Here is a 24,925-nt window from a genome sequence, read left to right on the forward strand (position 1 = left end):
TCGTCTCCTTTATGTCTTCGAATTTTTTTAAATCATTCTATACTCTTCCTTGGAAATAAATACCATATCTATCAGCTTCTCATTACACGTACTAAAATGTGCAACTGCTACTTTAAATGATTTATGATATGATTGTAACACTTTAAATGATTTATGATATGATTGTAACACTTTGAATTTAAAACGGTAAAAACAGTGAGAAATGTTACCCAGGTATTTATCCACGGAAATAAAATAAATAGTTGAAATTAAAGCCAAGATTGGTGTAACATACTCACCAGGTCTTCTCAAATTTCTTTTAACTTGACTGGCACGATGTCTAATTGTCTACAAACCCTATCCCACGCGATACTGCAATAGACCAAAAATGCAACGTCCAACAAGGAGCAAGAAGATATTTTTGACCTTCAATTTGTTACGCCACTTATCCTGAATCTGTGTTGAGCAGCAAGGAGCAAAAAGATATTTTCGACACTTATCCTGAATCTGTTTTGAGGACCACTCTCATGATCGACACCGTTCATCACTTTGGAAATATTTCTCTTGAACACTTCTTGTGTTGTTTTAATGGCAGTGGGCGTTCATGTTACTCTGAAGATGGATGAGAAGAGGGCAAAATTCCGCTTTAGCCTGCTTTTTGCAGTTACCGTGTTTATTCATCTCAAGAGTTATGTTGCTGCAGTCGAAGCTCAAGACACTCTCTCCTTGGGAGCCTCGCTGGCTGGAAATCAGACATTAATTTCAAAGAACGGCACATTTGAATTGGGATTCTTCAGCCCAAATGGAACCAACAATTGGTATATTGGAATATGGTATGCCAATATAGCAGAGAAGACGATCGTTTGGGTAGCCAACAGAGAGACTCCCGCGAGAAACAAGCCTGGCATTTTGAAGCTGTCAAGAGAAGGTAAATTGGATCTGTTTGATGCAGAGGGCGAGGCCATTTGGTCGGTCAACACATCGAAAAAGGCATCCCGGGCTGTGATGTTAGATTCCGGTAATTTTATCATACTGAGCGATGAGAACAAAAATGAAACGGTTTGGGAGAGTTTCGAGAATCCTACAGATACTTGGATCCTGCCTGCGATGAGATTTGGGGGACGCCAAAAGCTGGTGTCTTGGAAAAGCTCATCGGATCCCGCTCCTGGGCTTTTCTCCCATCAAGTGGACCCATCTGGCGCTAACCAATTCGTGCAAATATGGAATAATTCTGTCAAATACTGGGAGAGCGGAGTTTGGGATGGGAAAATTTTCAGTCATCTTCCAGAAGTGGCGGACATAAAAAACTTCAATTTCAGTGTTGAAATTACCACCTCTGGGATGTACGAACGAATGACTCCGACTCAAAAGATGAATTACCCGCTCCTGCGTTTCGTCATGATGAAGTCCGGAGATACTCGAATCAGTATGTTCGATCGCAAAGTGTGGAACGTGGTATGGTCTCAGCCCAAAGATGAATGTGGCGTATATGGTCTCTGTGGTGCTTTTGGAACCTGCATCTCCAACAACCTTCAGTTCTGCAGCTGCGTGGAGGGCTTCACCCCGAAAGACAAGCAAGCCTGGGATTCGCAAGAGTGGTGGTCCAGTGGCTGTGTTCGCCAGAGCCCCTTGAATTGCAGTACCGACATATTCATCGACTCCAAATCAACGTTATCTAATGATGATCACGCTTTGTCCTACTCTGCACCCACAAAGATGGATTGCGAGAAAGCCTGCCTCAGCAACTGCTCGTGCACTGCTTATGCTTTCAATCCGCCTTCAGGACCCTGCCACATCTGGTCCGGATCTCTTCTAAACTTGCGCAACTTGGCAACAAAAACCAATTCGAATGTCTTCATTCGAGTAGCTGCCTCTGCCCTCACAAAGTTCGATCCACCATCGTCCTCCAAACTCAAAGCTATCCTGCCTGTAGTGCTTGGTAGTTTCATTGCTCTTGCCATTTCTTTATGTATCTTTTCATTTTCAATGCAGAGGAGGCGACATAATCGGCTACGATCTATGGAGAGCAGTGAAAATTCATCCGACCCTTTTCTTAGAATGTTCAGTTACAAGGAGTTGAAGATTGCGACTAGGAACTTCAGGTGTAAGCTGGGGAGCGGAGGATTCGGCTCAGTGTTCAAAGGATCTCTATCCGACGGTACTGTTGTGGCCGTGAAGAAATTGGAATCCACTTCAAGCAGAGATGATAAGCAGTTCCGAGCGGAAATCAGTTCTCTGGGAAGCATACAACATGGGAACTTGATCAGGCTTCGAGGGTTTTGTGCACAAGGATCCAGGAGGTTACTAGTTTATGACTACATGCCCAACGGCTCTCTAGATGCCCTGCTCTTCACGAATAATTCCAAAAGTGAAAGAAAGGTACTCGACTGGAAGACCCGATTCCAGATCGCTTTAGGCACTGCACGAGCTTTAGTTTACCTCCACGAGGAGTGCAGAGAACGCATCATTCACGGGGATATAAAGCCCGAGAACATTCTGCTCGACGCTGATTTCTCACCCAAGTTGGCCGACTTCGGCATGGCAAAGCTTCTGAGCAGAGATTTCAGCCGCATATTGACCACAACGAGAGGAACGAGAGGTTATTTGGCTCCAGAATGGATTTCGGGCGTTCCCATCACTACAAAGGTTGATGTATACAGCTTTGGTATAACGCTCTTAGAAATCATTTCTGGACGAAAAAGTTTAGATTTGAATGTGCAAGATTCAAGTATGTATTACTTTCCTGCATGGGCTGCAACTCAAATTAATCAAGGCAACATGATTAATACTGTGGAAAAGGGTGTCGCAGAGGAGAAATATATTGAAGAGGTAAGAAGAGCAGCTGTTGTAGGCTTGCTATGCACTGAAAGGGAGGAGGAGATGAGGCCAAGCATGGGGCAAGTGATGCTAATGCTGGAAGGGAAGACGGAACTTCCATCTCCTCCGCAAATGAAAAGTGGAACAAATGGTAGCGACAGTAATACCGATAGCAATGGCGATTGCGATGTGATTGATATAGAATAATGCAGTGGAGTCTGCCTTTCAAAAATGGGAGCTTGCACATAGCCTAAACTTAAAACTATAGCTAACTAGATTTATAATTATTATTAGTTCTAGTAGACGGATAGTAAGAAATAAAGCTAGGGACTGATTGTTGAAATTTTTGGAGTTCTTTAAGCATTGTTGGAACCTCTTGGATGATCACTGTAAACATATTTAGTTATTATTGCTCAGTGTAATAGTGATTTAACTTTTTTAATTAAAGTAAACTTTGTCTTTTAGTCGAGGTTAATACTTCTTGTTTCAATGTTCTTGTTTCTATATTTTATGGATAATATATTTATTTATATGAATTACATATTTTGTATTAGTAGTTTATTCATTTCTTTTAATACAGTATAGTGTACAAAAAATATTTTTTCATAATGTCATAAATGAAATTTGTTAATGGGGAGATAAATATAGATTAAAGAATTTGTTCTTCCTTATTTTTTTATCGATGGTGAAAATTTTTGTATAGTTAAAATCATTTTTTCTTACTGTATTAGAAAATGCAAGCTTGATTATATTCGATATCTTTCAAAAAATTGTTGTAATATATAGATTTGGGATGCCACATTAGGCCTTCGACTTTGATTTTTCATATGCCTTAGTCAAAACAAAGAACTCAATTTATGCTGCCACTAGCAATAAATCCACAATCTTTTTTCGCATGACTAAAAAAAATACTACCATTGTTGGCAATGATAATAATATTTTATTTTAAAAACTTCCAAAATAATTTCTTAATGTACATAGAATGATAACATACATCCAATTCCAATAAAAATTTCTACAGAACAATCAAACTTGACTAAAACAAATATTTCCTATTAATCTTATTGTACTCTATAAAGTGACATGTTAGAGAAAGTAATTGGGACATAATTAAATCACCTTTCATTACTTTAAAGGAGATTCCTTTGACACTCTCAATACTTTCTACTATGTGTATGTTAGTATGCAAACTTTTAAATGAAATGAGTGCATCATTATTGTAGATACATAACAAAGATAGGAAGTTGAATTTTCATCATTATGATTCAACATTATGTTGCAATGATTTATTAAAAAGGTTTTTTTTCAATGGATTATATTAATTTACCACATACTAACTAAGTTATAAATTAAAATTAAACTAATTTATTTCTGGCTAATATAATATTATGAAACTATTTAATAAAACCTATTTGAAGCTATCTATTTTAGAAAATAAAACTTATATTATTGTTTTTGTTTTCTCCTATAAATGAACAAATATTTCATCAATGAAATAGTCATGAATTACAAATCTTTAAAATATATAATTAATTTAGAGTGGAACAAGTGTCACATAGTGGCTTGTACTTGCCATATAGTTTAATTAACTAGAATAGTAAAAGAAATGAATTTAAGAGTCATTAAAATAAATGAATAATAGAAACAAAAATAACTGAATTTGATTGGTTGAAATAGAAAATATTAAGTACTCAGTATCCATCCATAGATTGTTTTTTCACTATTTTGTTTATAATTTTTAGAATTGTAATTTATAAATTTCAATAATAGAATGAGTTGGAAGTATCAAGTACAAAGTCTAAATTGAGTCATTCTCAAATTTTGACTATGGCAAAATCTATGTGCAATGAATTGGATTAAAATAATTAGATTTTAAGGTTAAGGTTTAAGAACTTCAAATGGAAGTAAATTGTGGAAGAGAAGTAATCAAGGATTATAGTTTTCTTGATATGTACTACATGTGTCAAAAAATTCTAGTTTAGATATACAAAAATATAGTAGTTTACTTGGGATAACATGTCAATTTAATAGTCTTGTTGAAAAAAATTAAATATTTAAAAAAAGTAACAAATTTATTTTTATAGAATCAACTTTCTACATAAAGATAAATTAACTAAATATGAAAAGAATTTATAAATAATATTAATAAAAATTAATTTTTTAATTAATTTTTACATTAAAAAATACTAATTAAATATTGAATTGAAACAATCCAATCAAAGAAACTGGAAGATTTGGATTTGTCACCATTACTATCCTATGAAATCATAACATTGAATTTTGAAATCCTCAAAATGAGGGTGAACTAGATTTGTATTTTCCATTCTTGAAAACTAAACATGTAGTTATAATAAGTTGAATTCATACAAATTATATATCTCAAGTCCTTTTCAAACACATTAGTTTCTATTATAACTTGATTGTACTTTAGTGTATAAATCTTTTATTTAAATTGAGAAGTTATTGAACAATTTTTATATATGTTTGGTATTTATATATGTGTATGTGTGTGTCTACGCATCCTAAAATATTTTTGTACAATATGGGTAGTGATTCCTTGAAATCCGCTCCTATAAGACCTCATATATATGAACTAATCAAATTAATGTTAAATACTTTTAATTATTTTAGAACTTAAGAAAAACACATTTTAACATTAGTAAAATGAAAAATAAAAAATAAAAACTAAAAATAATTACATTTGATTGGTTGAAATAGAAAATATAAATCATGAGTTAAGAGCAAGTGATTAAAAGTATATTTCCTACGGCAAATTGAATAAGGGAAAATACTAATTTATTTTTTTATTTTTTTATTTTCTTTCTAATGCATTTTTTTCCAATTTACTTCTTATTTTTCAGATATTATCTTTTTCCAAGTTTTTTTTTATTCACTTCACTATCAAAATTTTATCTTTCTTTCTATTTCTTTTCTATAAGTAGTTGGGCCTTTCAACTCTTAGGCTACTCTTGCCTTTTTCCTTATATTTCATCAAGGTATCTTTTCATTGCTTCTTACTTCTCACATATGGTTATATTTGTATATGTTTTAAGCCTAATATAATTACACCATCATTTAATGAGACAAGTGTTACCAATTTAGCCTACACCTAAATTGCTAAGTACAAGGTTCGTTTGTGGATTAAAGTCTATGTTTTGAATTGCAGATATTATACATTACAAAGTTATTTGAATGCTAAAATGTAACTACCAAAGTGCTAATGTTATGTAAATTTGATCACTTTCAATTCAAAATTGATATACAAATATAAAACAATATAAGAATTTTCAACGACTATACAAAGTATGCATATTTCATATATAAAATTTTACAATGCATTTAGAATCCACACGGCCTGTGGTGGCATAAAACATATAGATCTAAATAAACACATTATACATGCATGAAATGGAGAAAAGATAAAGGGAAAAGCCTCCATTTCTTGAGCACGAGGTAGGTAGGTTGAACTTTGATGAAGACCTAGGCCAACATCCAACTTAGATATAGCCTGCAAAAAACATGATAAGAGAGGGGCTAGTTCACATGAACTAGGAAATGAAGACTTTTCTATCTATCTCTACTACATGCCATCCAAGTACAACATGTGAATTCAGAAAGAGCATTAAGAGATACAAAGAGAAAGTGAAGAAAAGAGTAGAAAATAGTTGGTTTTTTAAACTAATCAAGTTTGTTCCATGTGCAAATACAGGTATGAAGACTCGAGGCTATGGAAGGATCGTGCATAAATTATATACATGAAGCCTTCTAGCTGAATTTGTTGAAGAAAAGGCAGAAGATTTTGGGGAGACTGTTGAGGGGGTATACACAAGTTTCAGGTATGGGACCTTCCAGTTAAACCAAAGTAGCTGATTGAAGACACTAAGGAGGCTATCAAAGGGGCATGCATAAATTAAAAGCATGAAACCTTTTGGCTGAATCATGTAGAGGTGAAGACTAAAGACATGGGGAGATTGCCGAGGGGGAATACATAAATTACAAGTATGGGACCTTCTAGTTCAACCATAGCAGGAGATTGAAGACATGAGGAGATTGTTAAAGGTACGTACATGTGTTACAGGTATGAAACCTTTTAGTCAAATCATGGAGGGCTTATGAAATTCTTAGTCTACAAGATAGAGGGATTAGAGCTTCACAAGTATATAGGCAGAACATGGTACAAGATAAAGAACAATAATTTTCAAGATTAGACAAACTATGGAATGGTAAAATTGCAAGACTTGGTTGTTACTATGGAACAGTTTGAAGACTAAATGGAAGAGTTCATGATAGTAATTATGGTTACAAGAAGTAGAAATGAATAGATCTTCACCAGTCAGAGAATTAAATATAGAAGACTATGATAAATGATGCAAGATATGCTTTATCAAGTTCAAATGTCGAAGAAAGGAAACATTCAACCTATTTCAGATATATCATTAGCATTAAATAAATATTTACCTTGTACTTTCATGATGAATGATATGAAAGATAGTGCATACATTAAAGCCACACATATAGAAGCAACTCAAGAAAACATAGGAATCATATTTGATTAAAATTAATTCATCACACTTACATGCAAAAAAAAATGCCATAATATAATTCTAGAACCACAAGATGATCATCTACAGGAACAGAATTTGGTATGAATGAAAGATTATGCCTCAGAGATATGTGCATGAGATCTACAAGATTATAATTTGAGAAGATTAACCTTTCAAGGCAGAAAAGTATACATCAAGTATTTTCATAAAGAAGTTTAAATCAGCAAATAAATTGCAAGCTACTTGTAGATAAAGATAGTGAGAATGATAGAAATAATTATAATCAAAACTACAAAGGTTTTTACTGTACATGTCATAGATCATATCCTAATCCTAATGTAGAGGAGCAAGAAGAGATAATTCAACATTATATCTATGAAGATTGGTTCCATAAGAACCATCTTGATCTAGAATTAGTAGATAAGATAGTAAAATATTGTGAAAGAGAACCCATATATGAGGATTTTGAACCCATATATGAGGATTTTGTTTTCCAAAACTATTCATTATTGGCCTTTTATCAAGAGATCTCTTTGCCAACATCAAATCTAAGTGAGACATTTACAAGCAATAGTCATCCACATTTACAATCAAGAGATACTGCAAGAAAGAAAATTTTACATCATTGTCAATTATGCAAGCTATAGGGTCAGTCATGACCAATAAATACAGTGAAGGTTATCCTAGTGTAAGACACTATAGTGGTAATTAGTTTATTGATATTTCAGAGTCTTTGTGTTAGGAAAGAGTATGGGAAGCATTTCGTCTAAATCCACTAAAGTGGGGATTTAATGTATAACCATTATTAGGCTCTCCTACAAATTTCCATGTTTATACTACTTTATTGAAGCCACATGATCAAATATGGCACATACGAGTGGACTGGTAGCAGGTAGTGTTGTTCATCTCCTTTCAATTTTGCAAATATAGTGACTACATCAACAACAATCAAATTTACAAAAAATGAAGCCCATAAACAGTGACCAAAGACTATTTAGACATGAATAATAAAGAAAGCACCACAATATCGAAATCAAGAATGTTGAAGGACAGGTCACATTCAAACATATAAAGTAGTGATTCCAATTTTTGAAGAAGTGTGGTATTTACAATAACTATTTTCTACTAAAAACTGATAAAGAAATTTGAAAAAGAACCTGTCTATTGTCATATTAATTTCCAAACAGCAAGGAAGGAGAAGGAAAATGGTGTTTAAATAGCATAAAATGCAAATCCAAACCTCATGAATCTGCAGTATGGGAAATAAATAAGCATGGCATCCACAGTTGGAAGCAACCCAACGAAATATGTCATCCAAACAAGATCCTCAGGAAGAAATCAAAACTCACAGCTAGCATATGGATGAAACTCAAATCAGCAATTTCATAACCATAAGAGGAGTTTGGGCCAAAGAAAGAAACCAAGCCATCCAATAGATAATGGCATCCATACAGCTACCATAAAATGGAAAATGTCCAACAAGAAAATAGCAATTATAACAACCACTACCAAATGAATTTGCAGCCATAGTAATGTTCCAAGCATCCAAACAAAGGAAGAGAATCCAACAAAATGTGGTGCTTAGCAAGAAATCACAGGGAAAAAGCATCAAGCCACGGCTAAGGTTTGGAAACCCTCTTTCTTCCTTCATGTGTGAAACATCAAATGAACAAACAAGACAATTTACCTTTCTTTTTACCTTTGATATATTTTTTCCTTTGCTATATTCTAATCAGATTTCAGGTCCATGCAATAGGAGTGAGCCTTTTTATTTATTTGAAAAACTCCAATATTTTTATTTTCTTAAGTTTCATATGCAAAAGATTTTAATGCTAATATATATAGCTTATTGAGTGCATATTGAAACTTAATATAAATAAATATATTTTTTATAAGTCTTATATCTATTAAATGAGGTTATATATTTTTAAAATATTGATAAAATATAAAGATAAACACATTAATATGAATAAATATAATAAAAAGAAGATATCATTGTAAAATTAATATATCAAATGGTTGCAATTATAAAACCATTGATTGTATTAGTTAAATAAAGGGAATTAAGAGGAGTTGATAATTTTAATGCCTAAATGCAAGGAGAGCTTTCAGTGGATATCTTTAAAGACGTTCAGTTAACTCTTTCATGCAAAGATGAGCTTTATTTTTAGCAAAGATGGATTGTTTGAGATAACAGAATGTTACATGCAATTATAGAGTTGAATATGGAGCTATTTTTGGAGGCTAAGGATGGGTTGATTTTCTCATAAAGTGATGGAGCAAAATAGTGCTATTTTTGGTGATTTATGGAGCAGTTAAGGCCTATTTTGCATGCAGTTCATGATGAGAGCCTATTTTATACATATTTTGCATAATTATGAGAAGTTCTACATGCTATATTTTTGGTGTATTTGAGGGATCCGAGTTTGGGATTTATGCATGATTTTGAGGGGCATTGGTTATAGAGATTCAGAAGTTCCTTCTCATTGATTCTCGTGCAATATTGTGAATTTTTTACTTTAATATTGTGTTTGGTTCATTTAAGTTACATTCCTTATTGCAGATTTGAATCTTGATACTTGTGATTATAGGTCTTTGTTTGTGATCATTGTTCTTTTTGCAGAAAATTGGTAAAACCTAGGTTTTCCTCTCAAAGAATAAGATTTTGGTCCTTACATAGAAATACTTTTTTTGTTGCATGTTTGTCTGAGTATTGTGAATCAATTATGTCTTTCATAATTCATGTTGATTTGATTAAAGTTACATTCAAAACCATCGGTGTATCACCTCATTTAGGTTAGTATTCATTGTTTGTCATTCACTTCTCACCCCTTGTCTTGAGTATAATTTAAGATTAGGTGATCACTATTTAGGAACTAGCCTAGTCTTTAGAGATTCATGTCTCATTTTAGGACAACCCACCACCCAAGAGAGTTTCCATGTTTCAACAGGATGGCTAGATTTTCCATCTTTCTATAGGTGCAATCATGGTTGACAATAGTTTTTGGCACACCTAGTGGGACCCAAACTATTGTTTAGTTCACCGAATTACTAGATTTTACTGTTGTTATTGGTGCAATCAGCAGTATTCTAGCCTTGTTGAAGGATTTTTATCAGCACCTAGTGACTCTATTATTGAAGGGTATTATAGATCCGGTTAGCATTTGATGAAAAGGACTCCAACAAGATCAAACAAAGAAAGATTTGTATATGAAGAATTGCAGCTAGGTAGAAGACGGAGCAAATCAACAATGGGAGAAAAAAGGTCACATTTTTTATCATTTGATAATCCTATATTTGAAGATCAGACTACTGATTCTGAAGGATCTAAGGTAATTGTTGAAGATACTAATTTTCCAGTGGATTATAATATTCTTGATAATTCTGGCATGGAATTACTAGTTGTTGAGGAACCACCCAAAGATCAATTTGTTTTAGTAGCATCTACCAATGGTACTCCAGCTATTGTTCAAGGCTTAAAAACATATCAACAGAACATAACTAACCCTAACCAGCTCTTAATATCACCTTTGGTTCAACAACAAGTACGGTCACTTCAACAAATGGCCCAAAATTTTCCATTTGTAGCTTTTGATGCTGGGAGTCCCTTACAAATTGTAGCTCATCATGATATACCATTAGCAGGAATGAAAAATTTGTCATTTTTTACTAGTGAAAATCAAGTTTTAGCAGTTGAACATATCAGGGATATAGCCACACTTTGTGGCTTACATCAAGTGACTCATGAGGATGTGGCACTGAAGTTGCTAGCAGCCTCTTTCAAAGGTAAAGCATTAATTTGGTTTCGTAGCTTACCAATTAATTCAATTGCCACATGGGATGAGCTGGGAACCATATTTATTAATAAGTTTGAGGAAAAATTAGATAATTTGTCATTGGTTGAGCAGTTGACTACTATTAAGAGACATCCTAATGAGCTTATTTTAGATTTTAACTTCTGTTTTCAAATGACTTGGGATAGAATTCCACCATCTATTAAACCTTATAATGATCATGCATTCTTATACTATTTGAAGGCTTTTAATAGGGATATTTTAGTTATGATTCAATCTATGGGAGGTCGTACCTTGCCTGGTGCATTTGATATTGTTGTTAGAGCTGAAAAGTAGCCTAATACAAGCTAGAAAATTACCTCCTTAGCCACCAATGCCTTATTTTTTTGAGGTACAACCACTTGTACCAGTTGTGGTATCACCGCTAGCTATTGTTCCACTTGGTCCAGCATTACTAACATTTAATGTATAAGTTGCAGTAGAGGAACATGCAGCTACAGCTCCTATTAGAGAGCTAAAAGAGCAGAATTTGGAATTGAAGGAGAAAAGTGACAGTATGATGAAAAAATTACAGAGTTATGGCAATGAAATAATGAATTTGAAGAGGCAACAAGACCAATATAACAAACTTCTTCAAATTCCTTACCAGTAGAATAGGCAATCAAATCAAGCCTTAGGCTTGAACCAGCCAGTCCAAGCTCAAGGATAGCCAAGGAATTATGGTCAAAGAGCTAATTAACCTTATAACTACACAACTCCTAGCAATTCTAAATATTTGGTAGTTGTTCCTCAAAAAAACTATGCACATGATGAGGAGTGGTGCAATACTTGTAACACTAGTCATTATTGGCTAGATTGCACGCATGCACTTGAGACAAGAAAATGAGATGTTCTTAAAGGGAAGCAAATAACTATTGGAAATATAGATGAAGTATCTAAGAGTGGGGGGGGTGGGTGGGGGGGGGTGTGAATCAGTTACCAGCAAAAAAAAATCCATAGATCCCTTAAATGTCTAATAAAACAAGTTACTACTATCACTTAGTAACCATACAAAAAAATGCTATAACTCGGTAGATGCAGTGTATGTTAACTTTAATAGATCATAAACATTCACAATGATTAACATGCAACCACACAAGAAATAACATGAACACATGAGACACCAAATTTAATGTGGAAACCCAATATGGAAAAAACCACCAAGTAACTAGCTACTGATTTTCACTCTTCTGAAGTGAGCCTTATTAGGAGCCAACCCAATTAAAGGTTAAAAAAACACATTGTTAGGTGTGACCTTGTTAGAGGATTTAATCATCTTGTTAGTAGTGGCCTTGCAAAAGGTCTTTAGAAAAATTCAATAGAACTATTACCTTGTTAGAAGATTTACAAATGCTTGTTAAACCAACTCTGTTAAGAGATTCAGGAATCAGTACTACAATGGTGAGAAAGTAACAATGAAATGACCTGAATGAGATGGAACTGAATTGTTTATACAGATCTCTATTCTGCTTCACTAGATCCTTCCTGATCAAATAAAACTTTATTGTTCCTCAAGGATATTTGACCATTCTTCAAAGTTTTCTCACTTTCCTCTCCAAACGATCAATATTTGCATGCTCACTTATTGCACTTTAGAATTTTCAACTTGACCTTTTATTTATACCTTACAAATTATCAATTCGGCCCATTTACAACTAAAATTACAAATAATCATTACCTCAATCGAATACAATGATTACTTTAAATAATTAAAATTTATTTCTCAAATTAACAAAATCCTTCATTGGCTGACCCTGCTCAGTAAACACTATTCCAAAAAATGATTTCCAATGTTAACCAACAGAAGCTTGGTTAACACTGTGAACCCTGCAAAATCTTTGGAGATCGAGTGAACTTCGTAAACACTAACTTTCCTTTGATAACCTTGTGAGTTCATTTACCACTGACTTCTACCACAAAATCCTTCAACACCTGAGTAAGCTTGATAGACATTGTTTTCACAAAGCAATTTCTAGGAATGCTTGGTAGACTCTTAAATTTGCTCTGCTAACCAACTAAGCTCGATAAGCACTGTCTGCTAATGGATATGACATTTGTGTAACATCAAAGACAACACACAATTAAACAATTGTATCCAACAATCTCCATCTTTGACATTAATGGAAACACAACATGTCATAGCACAATAAAATTTGAAAACAAGTCTTTTTTCTGACATAACTTTTCTCCCTCTTAGATTTTATGCCACAAACTTCTCTAATGCAATAATATCCCTCTATGAAGGAATTGCGTGGCTTCTTTTCCAAAAAACAAAAACTCTCCCTCAAACCAATTCAAATTTTAGAAAGATATGATAGTAAACTCTCCCTCTTTGACAACACATGCCAAAGACAACACAAAACCAATGAGTAGCAATGTACCTTAAGTATTGATTCATATGCAATGTCCCCATGACTATGCTACATCAACTACTAGATCTTCAACTTGGTTCTTGTTGATGCATCACTAAAAATTTATTTTAGTGAGCTTCAGAGAGGGGAATGACCCCTAACTTACCTCTTAGATATAAGAATGCATCCTTAGGTAATGGCTTGGTGAATATATCAACAATTTGTTCTTTTATATGGACATATTCCAATCTGATTTCCTTCTCCTACACCAATTCTCTGACAAAGTAATATTTTATTGCAATGTGTTTGGTTTTGGAATGCATCACTAGATTCTTTGATATGTTAGTTGCACTAGTATTATCACAAAACATAACAACTGGTTCTTTGATCTCAACCTTCATGCCTTCCAACAACTGTTTAAACCAAACAATATTAGAACAGTTCATTGCTGCTGCAACATACTCTACTTCAACTATAGATTGGGATGTGCAATTTTACTTTTTATTGGTCCCAGATACCAACCTCTTTCCAAGATAGAATGCTCCACCACTTGTACTCTTTTTAACATCAATATTCCTGGTCAATCAACACCAGTAAACACTTTCAAGTCTAGATTTCCTCCAAATTTATACCACAATCCATAATCTTCAATGCTTTTCAAGTATCTCAAGATTCTCTTGATTGCCATCATGTGATTTTCTCTAGGTTTTGCTAAAAATCTTGCCACTATACCAACTACAAGAACAATATCAGGCCTTGTATGAACCACATACTATAGTTTTCCAATCATTGATCTATATAAGGTCTGATCTACCTCTTTTGAATCATCATCTTTGGTAGGCTTTAGTCCAGTACACATGGGAGTTCCAACTAGTTTTGAATCTTCCATACCAAACTTCTTGAGTATTCCCTTGATGTATTTAGATTGAGTGATGTAGATACCATTCTTTCTCTACTAAATCTGAAGACCAATAAAGAATTTAATCTCACCAAACATAGACATCTCAAATTCCTTGTTCATTTTCTCTAAAAATTCTTTGCATAGATCATTATTACTCGTAAACAAAGTATCATCCACAAATATTTCTACCAAAACAATCTTGTTATCTGGTCCTTCCTTGATGTACAAGCTATTGTTATCATTGGTTCTCTGAAAACCAATTTGAAAAAGCTAGTTATTCAATCTCTCATACCATGCTCTAGGGGCTTGTTTCAGACCATACAATGCTTTGTGTAATTTTTAGACCATGTCCTTTTTGTCTAGATCAAAAAAACCTTCAGGTTCCTTAATGTAAACTTCTTCATCCAGAATACAATTGATAAATGAAGATTTGACATCCATATGATATACCTTAAATCCTTTGTGTGCAACATATGCAAGTAGAGTCATGACACCTTCCAATCTTGCAACAGGAGAAAAAGTCTCTCGATAATCAATTCCTTTATCTTGAGAGTAGCCTTTACATACCAATATAGCTTTGTTTCTTGATACTTTACCATCTTCATTCGACTTATTCCTGAATACCCACTTAGTTCCAATCACATTTTTATCTTTAGGCCTAGGTACAAGAGTCCATGTTTTGTTCTTCTCTATTTGTTCTATCTCTTCATTCATAGCCTCAATCCAACTTTCATTTTCTAATGCATCTTTGACATTTCTAGGTTCAAAATCAGTAAGTAAACAAGTACCTTTTAGTTTACTTCTTGTCATAGTACCTTTAGATTTGTCTCCAATAATCTAATCTAGTGCATGATGTCTCCTGATATTCTTGGCCAATACAAGTTCTTTGTCTTTTGAATGAATTGCATTGCTATCCTCTTGCACTTCAACTTTAGGTTTTGGCTACTCTAAATCGGTAGGCATTGGTTTGGTAGCTTTAGAATGTGCCTCGAGATCCTGTAGCTCAGTTTGAACATCTTGTAACTTAGTGACTGATGAAGACTCGGGAGTAGAAGTCTCTTGATTAATAGATGCATCTAGCACTATATCAAGTTCAATGAAAAAAAATCTCCTATAATCTTTGGGTTCCTTTTTTCTTTCTTCTTCAATCCTTTCTGCAAACTCATCAACTTTCACATGTGCACTTTCTATGATTTGTGAGTACACAAATTCAATCTATATGCCTTGCTTTTGTAAGAATATTCCAAAAATATGCCTTCATCACCTTTCACATCAAATTTGAATTTTCTAGATTCTTTCAAGATATAACATTTACTTCCAAATACTTTTAGGTAACTTGCATTGGGTTTATAGCCATACCATAACTCATAGGGGGTTTTGAATTATTTCTTCTTCAACTATATTCGGTTTAAGGGATGAACTACAGTGCTAATAGCTTCCTTCCAGTATTTGATACCAATGTTCTTTTCAATCATTAGAGTCCTTGCACAATCCATGATAGATCTATTCCTCCTTTTAGCTATTTCATTCTACTTGGGAGTTCCAGGAGTTGATACCTGTCTTTTGATTCCTCTTTCAATGTAAAAGTTATTGAATTAATTGGAAATTAATTCACCACCTCTACCTGATCTCAAACATTTCAATCTTTTCCTTGTTTCCTTCTCTACTCTGGCCAAATACCATTTGAACTTCTCAAATGCTCATGAATTCTCTCTTAGATACATAACAATCATAATTCTAGAGTAGTCATCAACAAAAAGAAATAAGAACTTTTCTCCACTAAAGCTCTCAATTCTAATAGGTCCACAAAAATTAGTATGCACAATTTCCAAAATATCTTTAGACTAATAGTTTTTACTTTTAAATCTAGTCTTTCCCATCTTACCAGTTTGACAATTCTTGCATAAACCAACATCAAGTTTCTTTATACTAGGAATGCCTCTTACTTTCCTAAATTTTCTTATCTTTACCATGTTATCAAAATTCATATGACATAACCTTTTGTGCCATAACCAACTTTCTTCAACTTGACCAATAAAACATGAGCATTCACCAAGTTCAAGATAAAACAAGTTACCTTTTGTTTGTATGCCTGATCCAATCAGCTTTCCTTTGTCATCCAACAGTATTGCCTTTCCATGCATGAATTCCACCTTGAATCCAATATTGATTAGTTGTGCCACACTCAACAGATTATGTTTTAGTCCTTCAACCCAATAGGAATTATCACATACAAGCTCTTTGGTTAGTGAGATTCTTCCTCTTCCTTTTATGCAACAAGGTTCATTATTACCAAACCTCACACTACCACCATCATAATCTTCAAAATGTTCAAACTTTGTTTTGTCACCAATCATATGATGAGAACAACCATTATCTATGATCCATGTATCATTTTTTCTTACATGAGAGATGAGTGTCATCTTATCTTCATCATCATTACCAAATTCATCTTTCATAGCACTGTAAACAATTTCATCTTCACTATTATCAGATTCCTTAGAGTCCTTAGCCATGAAACATGTTTTCTTACCTTTTTCCTTGAATGATTTGAAGTCTTTCTTTCCATTGCACTTGCGACCTTTCTTCTCATCCTTGCTTTTCTTGTTTGGGCACCTAGCAGCAATATGACCAATTTCTTCACATGAAAAATATATTAGGGGAACCTTACCTTTGTATTTTCTTTTGCCTCTAGAATATTTCCTTGCAAGTAGAGCTTCAATTACTTCAAGATCACTGTCATAAATTTCTTCTGATTCTTCTTCATTTTCTAACTAAGAGTCCTTTATCTTCTTGCCCTTTTCTTTGAGTGAAAGCTTGGCTTCATATGCTGATTCAATGTTCTTGGAAGCTGGAACATAATTGTCATAGTTATCTAGCTCAAAGGCTATCAACCTTCCTACTATAGCATCCAAATTTATCTTATGATTTGCTTCACATCTTCTTTCTTGAATTGCAGATACTCTAATTGCATAAATGGGAAGTAGAGTTCTAAGAACTTTACTTACAATTGTTTCATGCTTGATATCTCTTCCAGAAGCTTTGATTGCACTGACACTTGCTTTGACCCTTTCAAAAAATTTGGCAATTTTTTCATCCTCTCTCATCTCATATGATCAAATTGTCCCCCTAGACTTTTTTCTTTGGCTCTTCTCACATTGTCATCACCTCCACAGATTTCTTTCATCTTGTTCCACATAGCAAAGGCAATTTTGCAATCCTTGATACCATCAAATTCTTCATAGCTTAGGGCTGATGCAATGTCTATCATCATGGTGTTATTAGTCTTCTTTTTAGCAATGTCTTTAATAGATAATGTACCAATAGGAGTTGTATATTCTTCATCAAGATATTTCAATCTTTTATCTCCAATGGAAGCCACATGGTGTCTCATGAGAGCTTGTCATGCTGAAAAGTTATCCCTGTTAAGCCTTAGAATTTCCCTCTTGTAAGACATCTTGATCTTTAGCTTAGATCCTTGAAATCCTTCCTGCAAGCACCAAAAGCTCTGATACCAATCTTTGGAAATATAGATGGAGTAACTAAGGGGGGGGGTGAATAACTTGGTAACCATATAGAAAGATGTTGTAACTCGGTAGATGCAGTGTATGTTAACTTTAACAGATCTTAAACATTCACAATGATTAACATGCAACGACACAAGAAATAACATGAGCACATGAGACACTAAATTTAATGTGGAAACTCAATATGGGAAAAACCATCAAGTAACTAGCTACTGATTTTCACTCTTCTAAAATGAGCCCTATTAGGAGCCAACTTAGTTAAAGGTTTAAAAAACACACTTTTAGGTGTGACCTTGTTAGAGGATTTAATCACCCTATTAGGAGTGACCTTGTAAAAGGTCTTTAGAACAATTCAATAGAACTGTTACCTTGTTAGAGGTTTTACAAATGGTTTTTAAACCAACTCTATTAAAAGATTTAGGAATCACTGCTACAATGGTGAGAAAGTAACAATGAAATGACCTGAATGAGATGCAATTGAATTGTTGATACAGATCTTTGTTCTGCTTCACTAGATCCTTCCTGATCAAATACAACTTTGCTCCTCCTCAAGGATATCTAACCATCCTTCAAAGTTCACTCACACTTTCCTCTTCAAACAATCAGGACTTGTATGCTCGCTCATTGTACTTTAGAATTCTCAACTTGACCTTTTATTTATACATTACAAATTGTCAAGTTGGCTCATTTACAATTTACAATTACCAATAATCATTACCTCAATTGGCTACAATGATTACTTTGAATAATTAAACTTTATTTCTCAAATTAATAAAATCCTTCATTAGCTGTCCCTACTCGGTAAACACTATTCTAAAAAATGATTTCCAGTGTTAACCAATAGAAGCTCGATTAACACTATGAACCTTGCAAAATCTTTGGAGACCAAGTGAACTTGGTAAACACTAACTTTCCTTTGATAACTTTGTGAGCTTGGTCACCACTGACTTCTACCACAAAATCCTTCGATGCCCAAGTGAGTTTGATAGACACTATTTCCGCAGAGTAATTTCCAAGAATGCTCAATAGACTCTAAAATTTTCTTTGTTGACTAACTGAGCTCGATAAGCACTGTTTGCCAACTGATATGACATTTGTGTAACATCAAAGACAACACACAATTAAACAATTGTATCCAAAAATAACTACTCAAGTAGAGGTTCATCATGATCAAGTGCATCAACAAGGTAACCCTGATGCTACTCTAATGAATTTTAGTGAAGATGAGGCTATTATAGTGATAAATTTTGATCAAAACCAAGGTTGGAGACCAGTATCAGTAGGAACAAGGTCAAAGACCCAAGTTGCAAATGTACAATAGAAAGTTGATAAGGCAAAATAGCAGCAAGTTAATGCTAATAATACTCAACTAGGACCATCAAATCTGCAAAAGATGCAATATGTGCCAAAAGGACAAAAAGCACAAGCACAAAAGGAATGTTTTCAGCCATCACAATAGCGAAAGGAGCCTATTGTACCAAAAAACTGGTCTAAGGTTAGTACGCAAAATTTTAATATTGTTGAACACCTAAAAAAGACCCATGTTCCAGTTTCCACGTGGGATGTTTTAGCACTCTTAGGTCAAGAAGATATGCTATAGGAAGCATTACAGTCACTTACCTTATCTAATAATGCTTTAGCACAGAAAAATCCTACAATTCTAATGGTTGTAAATGCTAATGAGTCACAACAGCCATCCAAGATAGTTAAACCACCACCTTTTTATGTTATAGTCATAATCGACAAGTACCTTGTTCATAACTACATGATAGATTTAAGTGCCACTAGCCTAATTATGCCAAAGAAGATAGTTGACCAACTAGGCCTTAAACATGAGCCAATTGAAAAGGGGGTAGTTCAGCTAGATGGGATAGCTATTGAGACAATTGGAGTTATTAGGAATATTGATTTGACCTTGCATGCTTGTCCTAGTTTTTTGGTCCCTATGGATATATACATCATTGACTTACCTCCCTATTTTTTCATATGTTTATCATGTGATTTCATTACCAAAATAAGAGGTTATGTATTTGTAGATTGATCTTATATACTTTGTCATACTAGGTATGGTACTAAGATCACAATTCCATCTAAACCTATTGCTAAGGAATTTCTTAAACATAATGTTGTTGCTGTTGAAAATGAGATAGCAACTATTTTATTTGACCAAGAGGAAATTATGTTGTTCATGAGTCCAAAATGTAGATAGACAATGTCCCTGACATATTATTAGATGAATGGGTTGCTGAAAATGCTGAAATTACAGAAGAGCGAGTTGAAGAACCAAGTTTGGGCAATTATGTCATTTATGAAACTACTGATTTTTTGCCAAATGTCATGAAAAGTGCATATTTAAGTTCAAAATAGCAAGGTAATGAAGTGTGGAAATTATTTTGTAATGGCTCACGCAGCAAAAGAGGTGCGAGAGAAAGTTGTATGCTGATTTCACTAGCAAATGAAAGGTATTATGCTTCTTTTAGATTTACTTTCAGCTGTACCAATAATGTTGCTAAGTATGAAGGGCTTGTGAATGGGTTAAAATTGGCCATAAATCGAGGTATCAACAATTTGCAAGTTTATGGTGATTCTGAATTGATTGTTAACCAAGATAGAAATGTCCATGCTACTAAAAATGATCTATTGAAAAGTTACAAACACGTTGTGTGGGATCTAATTGAAGGTTTTGAAGCATTTAGTTTACAATTTGTACCTAGAAATTAGAATAAACATGTTGATAGGCTTGCTGCAATTGGTGCACAATATGATATACCTTCTCAAATCAGTAAAAATAAAGGAAGTAATCATGTAAAAGCTATTGTCATGCCTGTTGTACCAAATAATGCTAAAAGTTGGAAAGTCTTTGATTCTGATCAAAATATTGTTAATTTTTTAAGAGAAGAAGCTAAGTTCTAAGTTCTCTCAGCCTAACCAGCAGAAACTATAGAAACAATATGAGGACTAGATTATTTCAATTAAGGACAAATAAGATGCATAAAGGTTTGGTAACTTTAGAATCCATTTTTAATACTGATGATCAACTTAAGAAGGATAAATACAACTTGTAGATCAAAGAGGAACACTATGAAAAAATTAAAGTTGCAAAGGATAAAAAGCTTAAACTTGGAAAGGTATGTACCCCTGAAGAATGTCAAACTTTTATTAATTTGTGAAATGAATTCCAATATATTATTGTATGGAGTTATTTAGATTTGAAGGGGTTTGATCCTAATATTGATCAACACACCATGGAATTAGAACCTGGTGCAAAACCAGTTAGACAAAAATAGAGGCCAATAAATCCCAAATTAGAACCTCTTATGATCAAAGAGTTGAATAAGTTAATTGAGAGCAATATTATATTTCCTATCAAGCATACCTCTTGGGTTTTGAATTTGGTCCCAATTAGGAAGAAAAATGGAGAAATTAGATTGTGTGTTGATTTTCATGATTTAAATAGAGCTTCATTGAAGGATAGACATCCTTTTCTTTCAATGGAACAAATCTTACAAGTTATTTCAGGTTTAGAATGATTCTCATTTTTGGATGGTTTCTCTAATTATAATCAAATTTTAGTCAAGGAAGAGGATAGATTTAAAATAGCATTTACTACCAAATGGTGAACCATGGCCTATCAAAAGATACCATTTGGTTTGTCAAATGCAAGTGCAACCTTTCAGAAAGTAATGGATAAGGCTTTCTTGAACTTAATGTACAAGTTTGTGCTTGTTTATCTTGATGAAATTACTATTTTTTCAAAGAATGCAATAGATCATTTTCAGCACTTAAGGGTAATATTTGAGAGATGCAGGAAATATGGTATATCTTTAAATCCAAAGAAGAGTGTTTTTTCTGTTCATGAAGGAAAATTGTTAGGATTCATTGTCTCTAAAGAAGGTATTACTATTGAACCTGAAAGGGTAAGTGTTATTCTTGACTTACCGTTACCAGCTCACAAAAAAGGTCTCCAAAGTTTTCTTGGTAGGATTAACTTTGTAAAACAATTTATTCCAAACATTGCTGAGTTATTAATTCCTTTAAAGCCATGTTAAGAAAAGGTATGACTTTTAGTTGGACTAAAGAGGGAAAATGTAGCTTTGAGCTCATAAAAGAGGCATTGGCTTTTGCTCCTACATTGTTAAATCTAAATTTTTCAAAAGATTTCATTTTATATTCTTATGGAAACAATGATAGTATTGCTTCTATATTGGTAAAGCAAAATGATGAATTGTTTGAACAGTCATTTGCATTTTTTAGCCAAGGACTGAAGGACTATGAATTGCATTACACATTTGTGGAAAGACATATCCTTGCTATTATAAGAAGTGTGAAAATTTTTAGGCATATGCTCTCAAACAATAAGATTCACCTAATGGTTGTCCATCCTTCTGTTAAGGATTTCCTACTGAATAAATATTTAAATACCAAGAGGGCTGGTAGGATCACCAAAGCAATGGAATATGACACTGAGATCAAAGTTACCAAGCTAGTAAGAGGTAAAGGTTTGTGTGACCAGCTTACTAAAAAGAGAAATAATGGTTTAAATTATGATTTTGATGTTGTTTTAGCTCTAATTGATAACAAACAACCTATTGTTCCTAATATTCAGAATGGCCAGGTGGATGACATGGTCATTTTCTTACAATCGGGATGTTGTCCTGAAGGATTAGACAAATCAAAACGAAGGCATTATAGGTTGCAAGCTATTCCTTACTATTTAATGAATGGTATTTTGTTCAAGAAGGATTTGCAGGATGCTTTGTTGAGGTGTGTTAGACCAAATCAAGTGATCATATTCTCCATCAGTTTCACAAAGGGCCAGCTGGAGGTCATTTCTCACCAAGAGCTATAGTTCTTAAGGTGATGAAAGTAGGCTATTATTGGCCAAATGTGTTTAAAGATGCACACTTTTGGGTAAGAAAATGTACAAAGTGTTCAATTTTTGCTAGAAAAGAGAAATTAGCAGCACTTCCCTTGTAGCCTATCCAAGTGGTCCAACCATTTATGAAATGGGGTCTAGACTTTATTAGCATCATTAACCCACCATCAAGTGAATTTCATAAGTGGGTATTGACAACCACTGATTATTTTACTAAGTGAATTGAAGCAGTAGCTCTTAAAGATGCAAATGAAACCATTGTTCTAAATTTCTATGAAGATTTAGTTTACAGATTTGGTGTACTAGATTCAATTATTTCAGATAACACACTTGCATTCACACGAAACAAGATTGCAGAATGGGCTATTAAGAAGGGCGTGTATCTGAATAGTTCATCAAATTACTACCCATGGGGTAATGGGCAAGCTGAATCCACTAACAAGAATCTGATTCATATTATAAAAAGGACATTAGAAGGGAATCAACATTCTTGGCATGAAAAGTTGATATCAACATTGTGGTTTGATAGAACAACTCCTAAAAGATCAACTGGTGTGTCTCCTTATATGTTGGTTTATGTTAAGGAAGCTAGTTGAGTTACTAGTGTTAGATTTTATGCACCAAATAGATATGCTTGATGAGGAGCCTATGATAGTAAAGCTAGCTCAACTCAATGAGTTAGAAGAGAAAAGGAGAGATGCTTTACAAAAAATTGAGAATCATCAAACTCAAATGAAGAGAACATTTGACAAGAAATAATCTCCAAGGAATTTCCAGTTGGGAGACATTGTACTAACATGGGACGAATTGAAGAGTAGACCTAGAAAGAATACGAAGTTCGATTCCATGTGGGCTAGTCTGTATTTTATAATAAGTACCACATAACACAATGCTTTATATTTGTCTACACTTAAAGGAGATGAGTTGGGAATCCCACTCAATGGGATTCACCTCAAGCATTGCTTTTGAGATATTTTTCAAATTACAATAAGTGCTTTGGTACAGTAGAGTAGAGGTATGATTTATTTTTTAGATTTCAATAAGTGTTGCTTCAGCACATTTAGATTCAAGTTTTAGCATATTAGTTGTTAGTAATAAAACTGGAAAATACAACACATCATTATCAATCTATCACCAATACATGAGGTACATATCACACAAAGCATGGAATGAATTTTGATGCCTTTAATCATACATACTCCATGGGTTCATAATAGGTTCATGATGACATGGTGTAGTTTTCAACCATAGCTATAAGGGAATCAGAGAACATTCAGGCATATTGCTCGTACAAATTCTTTTGAAATATTTTTAGAGAAATAGCAAGTATAAATTCTGATTTTGAATTATGGTTGACTTGTTCAAACAAGTATCTTGCTGCACAATAGTAATATGATATTATCCACCATCATACTAGACTAATATACCACTATATAAAACATGAAAATACTGAGAAATAGGAGGTATGATCAGTCCAAAATAGCTGGTATACCACCCTAGTACAATCATAGATAACACACCATGTTGCTGTCATGATGCAAGGTACAAATTCAAGGTTAGATTGAAGTTTTAAAGTTGTTTTTTCAATAAATTTTCAGCCAAATTTTTGAGGTATCATAATAGCCAGCGGCTATTAGTCCTCACAACCATGATACAATTGTTTTACTATAGAAAAGAGATCATAAAAGAAACCATATTTATCTCTTTGCTATGATACAGTTCCATCCTAGTTATCAAAACAAACAACTACAAGATCCTATGGCAACTAACAAATTTGTTTACAGTATTTAGTTTCAATTTTCAGTTTAGTGTGGTGAGGTGTGTTTATTTCGGAAATGTTTTCAGTTTGATAGTTTTCTAAAAATTTGAGAAGATTCAGTTTTTCCAACTGAAAGAAGACTCTATGCCCAATGGATATGGATAAGGTGGGTGGTCTATTCCTATTTAGAAGGCAAACATCCCTAAGAGGTCACCAAAAATGTTACCAATTTATACTACACCTAAATTGCTAAGTATAAGGTTTCTTTGTAGATTAAACTCTATATTTTGAATTGTAGATATTATACATTATAGAGTTATTTGAATGCTGAAATGTAA

General features: G+C 33.6%; 1 pseudogene; it reads left to right on the forward strand.

Annotated features, from left to right (window-relative positions):
• Positions 1-227: 227 nt before the first annotated feature.
• On the forward strand, positions 228-3,039 carry LOC149539404 (G-type lectin S-receptor-like serine/threonine-protein kinase At2g19130 pseudogene; annotated as a pseudogene).
• The last annotated feature ends 21,886 nt before the right edge of the window (positions 3,040-24,925 follow it).

Source organism: Cupressus sempervirens, chromosome 9, assembly GCF_028749045.1.
Source record: "Cupressus sempervirens isolate cs-2001-9-10 chromosome 9, ASM2874904v1, whole genome shotgun sequence".
NCBI classification, from domain to species: domain Eukaryota; kingdom Viridiplantae; phylum Streptophyta; class Pinopsida; order Cupressales; family Cupressaceae; genus Cupressus; species Cupressus sempervirens.